Below are 6,670 nucleotides of genomic sequence, written 5' to 3' on the forward strand. Positions count from 1 at the left end.
ATGGGTACAAAAAAGGTATTGTTGATCAAACACTCTTTGTCAAGAAAGTTCGGGGTGTTCTCATCCAAGTGTATATTAACGACATTATTTTCGAGTCCACGAATGAGAATCTGTGCAAGGAGTTTTCTGAGGTCATGCAAAAGCGATTTGAGATGAGTTCTTTTGGAGAAATGACTTTCTTCCTGGGTTTACAAGTCGAACAGAAGACGGACGAGACTTTGATTCATCAGGAGAAGTACGCTCATGACATTGTTCAAAATTTCGGGTTTAAGGATTCATCTGCGTTTATGACACCAATCGCTACACGACCAATTCTCGCTCCTGATCCATAGGGAAAGCCAGTCGATCAACACCTGTATAGGTCAATGATTGGATCACTGATGTATCTCACTGCAAGCATACCGGACATCATGTTCTCTGTTTGTCAGTGTGCCAGATATCAATCCGGTCCAAGAGAATCTCACATGACCGCTGTCAAACGTATTTTCAGATACCTGAACGGAAGACCTTGATTGGGACTCTGGTATCCAAAAGAGTCTCCTCTAGAGCTTCATGCATTCACTGACAGTAATTATGGGGGATGCAATTTAGACCGAAAGTCAACATCAGGTGGATGCCAATTTCTGGGTGATAGGTTGATTTCTTGTCAGTGCAAAAAGCAAGTCACCGTGTCCACTTCATCTGCGAAAGCTGAGTACATTGCTGCATCCAGTTGCTGTTCTCAAGTCATTTAGAGCCAGCATCAGCTGCTGGATTACGGTTTAAATTTCTTTGATACAACGATCAAGTGTGATAATGAGGCTGTCGTTGCAATTGTTAAAAACCCGGTCCAGCACTCTAAGAAAAAACACATCGACATCCGAATACACTTTATTTGTGATTGTTTTGATCGTAAGCTTGTCAATATTAAAAGGGTCCATACTGATTTTAACTTTGTAGATCTCTTTACAAAAGCTTTCAGTCGTGCCTGATTTTTATTTCTCGTTGAATCTTTGGGCATGATTTTGTTTGTGTAAATTTTTTATCTTTTATTTTAAAATTGTAAATATTTTTAAAATATGTCACAATTTTAGAGGGAGAAAATGAGTTAACATTAACTCACCAAAAATATTTTTAATTTACTTTAAGAAAAAAAAAATCAAGTCATTTGACTTATCAAAAATATTTTTTATATATAATATTAATTTCATCTTTACTCCTATTTAAGAAAATGCTTAAGAAAATTCAAAAAGGTTTATCCTGCTTAGAGGGAGCTCCTGCTCAGAGGGAGTCGGATATTTAAAATTTTCAATCAAGAATTTGATCCGACCTTAGGGAAAATGATAGTACATTGGTATGTAATGATCCTAGTGCATGAAAAGAGTATATCAAAAGTTTACAAGGTCACTCATAGATGTGTAGATAGGTTTGACAAACAAGTAAGTGCGGGTGATATAAACCTAAATTCTTGCCGGTACCGGTGGTTATACATTTATGAAGCGGTTGCATGATTCCATTGAAGTTATATCAATGAAGGATGAAATGTAATTACACATGTCATACCCAAGCCTCTCTTTACCTGATCACAGTTATCTTATGAAAATTAGTGTCAATTTTAATTTTATTGAGTCAAGAAAAGAAATGAAAAGAAAAACATAAAGGGTCAGAAAAGAAAAAGAAAAATCAAGAAAAAGAGTCAAGAAAAGTCAGTCCTAGGAATTTTAACTTCTGCTTTATTTCTTCATTTCTTTTGATTCAAACCTTGGACTTTCTATGTTTGTAGTCATACAAGATCTGATTGTTAAGGCCCTGAATCTTCTGCTTTGTTTTATTTTCTTTTTTTTGTTCAAGCCTTGGACTTTCTCTACGCGATAATATGGTATTATCCGACCTGATTGTTAAGGCCCTGAACTTCTGCTTTATTTTAATCTTTCTAGATCGAGTCAAATGTACAAAAATAAAGTGTCAAGTATGTTAATAAGTGTACTGTGATCAAATAAGAAAGGTTTAAGTCAAGTTGAGGTGATATGTCAACACAAACTAGGTACGAGATATGATGGAATCAGTAACATGTCTGATTAAGTGGGGACCACACAGGCACCATGCCTAATTGTGCTTCAAATGTATCACGTTGACATCAAAACACTTGTCAAGTTAAACAAGAGGATAATATCTACAATAGACGATGAACTTGTGTCACAATAACATCAAAATGGAAATGTGATCTAGGAATTTGCAAACCAATATGAATCCATGTTGCGATCGTTCTTAACAAACTGGTTAATCAAATCAAATAAAAGAATTATGTAAATTAATTTTGAAATTTTCTTTAACTTTAAATTTTATTTTATTTTGTTTTGTTTTTATTTTCTAAAATATTATTTATTTTAATATTTTATGTTTTATTTTAATTTTAATTTTATTTTCATTTTTACTTTTTAAAATTTTATTTTTATTTTAATATTTTACTTTTATTTTTGTTTTTATTATTTTTGTTTAACTTTATTTTTCTTTGTCAAAAAGATCTTTTATTCAAACATTAACAGACTTGGACTGAAAAAAGAAAAATTTGAAAAACAAACAAGTGCTTGGATTCGGTGGGTAAATGTTTTTCGGGTTTGTATGTGCAAATATTTTTAAAGGCCGACGACTGAGAGTGTATTTTCGATGAATACTCGTGATGTTTTGACATTATCGCGAGATAGGTTGACCCTATATATAAGGGCAACTCATAATATCTTTTACTATTCACACAAACACTTTACCAAATTACTCTCTCTCTCTCTCTCTCTCTCTCTCTCCGCCTTCATCCCAAACCCTAACTTTTCCATAACAATCCCTCACGATCTAGCTTCAATATCATACTTTGATCACAAATATGGAACCCACACCTCCGGTATATCATCATAATCATCCATCTTCATCTTTTTCTTTCTGGGTTCTTTCAGATCTGATGACGGTTCATATGAACCGTCGGCTAGATCTTGTAATGGATCTTCATGTTTGTTGGATCGAATCATGTCATACAACTGTTATTAGGCTTTTAGATCATGATTTTCATATGTAGATCTTAGTTTTAGTACTTGATTTGTGCAGTTTGTAGATCTAGGTTTTTTGGACATTTCAAGGTCCGATTGACAGTGTAAATAAAAGGGTTATGGTCCCAAACTTTCCAGATTCTCAATTCAGGTCCAGTCGAACACTTGGAAAGCAAAAGGAACAAATAGGGGAAAAATTGGTTTTATACGCAAAGAATTGGAATTCGCAAGGAATGGAATTCGCTTCGCATACTTCATGTGAAGCAAATGGGGAATCTTATTCGCTTCTCAAACCCATGCGAAGCGAATGAAACTTCCTATTCGCTTCGCACCTCCATGTAGAGATGGTCAAAAAAACCGGCCCGGGAACCGGTTTGCCGGTTTAAACCGGAAACCGGTTTTTACGAAAACCGGTTTTTTAAAAACCGGTTTGACCGGTTTACAAACCGCCGGTTCTAACCGGTTTCTAAACCGGTCCTAACCGGTTAGACCGGTTAGGGTTTTGACATACAAAAACCGGTTATTAACCGGTCCGGTTATTAACCGAACCGGTTTTTTTTCGGGCAAAAAAACCGGTCCGGTTAATAACCGAACCGGTTTTTTTAAAAAAACCGATTTGTGCACCTCTACCTCCATGCGATGCGAATTCAATTTCTAATTCGCTTCGTAACCGCATGCGAAACGAATGGAAGTGCCTGTTCGCTTCGCACCTACATACGATGCGAATCTGATCTGTTATTTGTTTCGTAACCCCATGCGAAGCGAATGGAAAATCTTATTCGCTTCGTTCATTCAAGCGAAGCGAATGGAGCTTCATGCGAATTTTCTCCATTCGAATTTCTCACACTTAGCTAAATTTTCAGAATGTTGAGACTGAACTACTACTAGACTGTTTTGGAACATAAGGAACTGTTTGACTCTAAGGACCAATGTGGAGATATAAAATCAATATATTATGGACTTATTTACTTATTAACTTATTAATAAACTAAAATCAACTTATTAACTTATTAAAACAAAATTGTGTATAATCCACTATGTATAAGTGTATATATTTATGTTCATACTTAAAAATTTGTATGTAACTTATCTTTTAATCAATGATGATTCTCATGATCTTAATATTCAATTTCAGTTGCATAATCTATTTTGTCCTCTCGAGGAGTCGGAAAACAGAAAAAATAGTTGTTTACGTCTATGATTAAGGGGTTGAAACATTCACCACTAGAGTATGCTATTTCTGCCAACCCTTCCATCTACACTAAATGGGTGACTGAGTTCTGGGTGAACGCAAAACCAGCAGATGATTCTCAATCGATTGTAACAAGGGTGGCTGGAAAGACTTTGAAGATTAAGGAAGGGGATATTAAACGAGCCTTGAAGATTAAGGATGAATCGCATTATCTGTTTGAGAAAGGGGATAAGGCCAAGCTCAGTGGGTTTGTGACTGATATGGGTTATGACACGGAATGGAAGAGTTTGGAGAAGAAGCACCTCCCACCTTATTGGAGGTTCTTGTTCCATGTCATTATTCACAGCCTATCGGATTTACGAGGTGGCTTTGATAGTATGAGAGCAGATTGGGTACGGATCATGTACGCATTAACATACCGGGAAGAGTTCAATTATTCCCTAATGTTATTCTTGTGCATGCTGGCAAATGCGACTACAGAGGCAACGTGGCTGATGTATCCACGGTTCGTGCAGCTATTTCTTGATGATATGCTTCCCAAATGTACCCAGGCCACCACACAAGCTTGCAAAGGATAAGAAGGGTAAGAAGACACTGCCAGAGCCTTACCATGTGAATATGATCAGGCAAACGGTGTTTGGTCTTATGTTGAGCACGAAAGGAAAGTGTTATATTTATCAAGGTGAGAGGCCGGGAACTAAGTTTGTTTTGTTTGAAGAGACAGAGACTGCTGGGGATGAGTCTGGAGAAGAAAGTGGGGAGATCGTGGCTTCTGATCCATAGGCAGCGGCCGAGGAGGTTAACTCGTTTGAAGAGGAGCCTGTGGATAGAACAAAGGCCAAGCATGATCTGAAAAGGAAGGCTGCTGACAAGCCTTCTGTTGGTGGTCATTCTAGCCAAGCTAAGGAAGCAGAGGAGGAGGAAGAGGAACGCCAACCCTTGAAGCGTTTGAAGAAGCTTGGAGACTCCAAGAAGTCTTCGAAGCTCATTGTCAAGCTCTCCAGCAAAGATAAACCTTCCTCTACACCTGACCCACACATAGCTTCACCCAAAACCTTAGCTAAGACCTTAGAAGACCAAAGACCAGAATCAAGAAACCAAAGGCCAGAATCAAAGCCAAATCCAAACCAACCAAGACCATGCTACATGACTCACCAGATGAATCACCTGAACCCTCACCACCACCATAACAACAAAAACCTCAAACCACTACACCACCCGAATAACCAAAGCCAACCAAACCCTTACCAACCTCACCATTCACTTCATCCATCTTTAGTACACCAATCAAATCCACAAGCCTATGGACCCAAACCTTTACATCTTCACCACCTAAACAACCTACATCATCATCCACTTAACCTGAAGCCACCAAACCACAATTCTCAACACCACCAACCATCACAACCTCACCACTGCCTACCCAATCCATCACCCTAGCACTCCAATCAACCTCACCACCCATCCTATCCGACACTCCACCATCCACAATCCTATCACCAAAACCCATAGCCAAAGGAAAGTCCTTGACGCCTCTAGTATATGCTGATCCTATCCTCGATTAGATCATCGCCCTGGAGGAATAAAATGCAAAAAGGGCTGAGCGAGAACCTGTATTGCTTGAATACATCAAACTCAGAAGAAGAAGGAGCTTGAGGATGCCAAGGAGAAAGCAAACTTGGTAAACCGTGTTGAGATTCTGGAGGAACAACGGGATTTGCAGGGAGCGTTGATAGCAACTCAAAGAGACTGGATTAAGCTTCTTCAGACCTCTGTGAATCATCAACAGAAACTTCACAACAGAGAGGCGCTGGAAATGCCTCTTAGAGAGCTGAGTGCTCAAAAGTGGTTGATCGAGTGGAAACACTTGAGAGAAATTTACCGGTCGCCACTTTTCTTGGGGCTCGTTTGTTTAAGAAGATTGAGGACGCAACGACAAAATGGGATATTGAGAAGGAGGCCACCAACTCTAGGGTATCTATGCTTGAGGGACAATTACCATCGTCCACCTCTCTCGGTACACTCATTGCTAAAAACACGCCGTTCAGAACTGAGATTGAGGCTATCCAAGCTAAGATTGCCGCCCACGATCGTCTAAATCAGCTGCAGCTCAAGACTAATGAAGACTTGGTGAGCAAGTATCAAGCAGCTTCAGATCTCATGGGTATGTGTGATGATGATTTTCATGCTTTGAAGGATAGATTGGACTCAGTGTTTAGCAGTTTGAAGTCAGCATCGAAGACGCACAATGTGGATCAGCCGCACACTGCTGGTCCAAGTGTTGCAGTTCATGATCAACCTGTGATGGGTTCTGGAGGCGAGGCAACAGTGGGTCGGGTTGCACCACTGGTCGGCCAAGCAAGAAGCGTAGTTGGAACCAGCTTGGGACTTTCTCAAGTTGAACAACCACAAGCGCAAGCTGGTGAAGATGGTGATGATGATGAATAAAGTGATGATGAAA

The sequence above is a fragment of the Bidens hawaiensis genome, unplaced genomic scaffold, assembly GCF_021521415.1.
Source record: "Bidens hawaiensis isolate Kalapana, Puna unplaced genomic scaffold, B.hawaiensis_p1.1 tig00052599_1, whole genome shotgun sequence".
Classification (NCBI taxonomy): Eukaryota; Viridiplantae; Streptophyta; class Magnoliopsida; order Asterales; family Asteraceae; genus Bidens; species Bidens hawaiensis.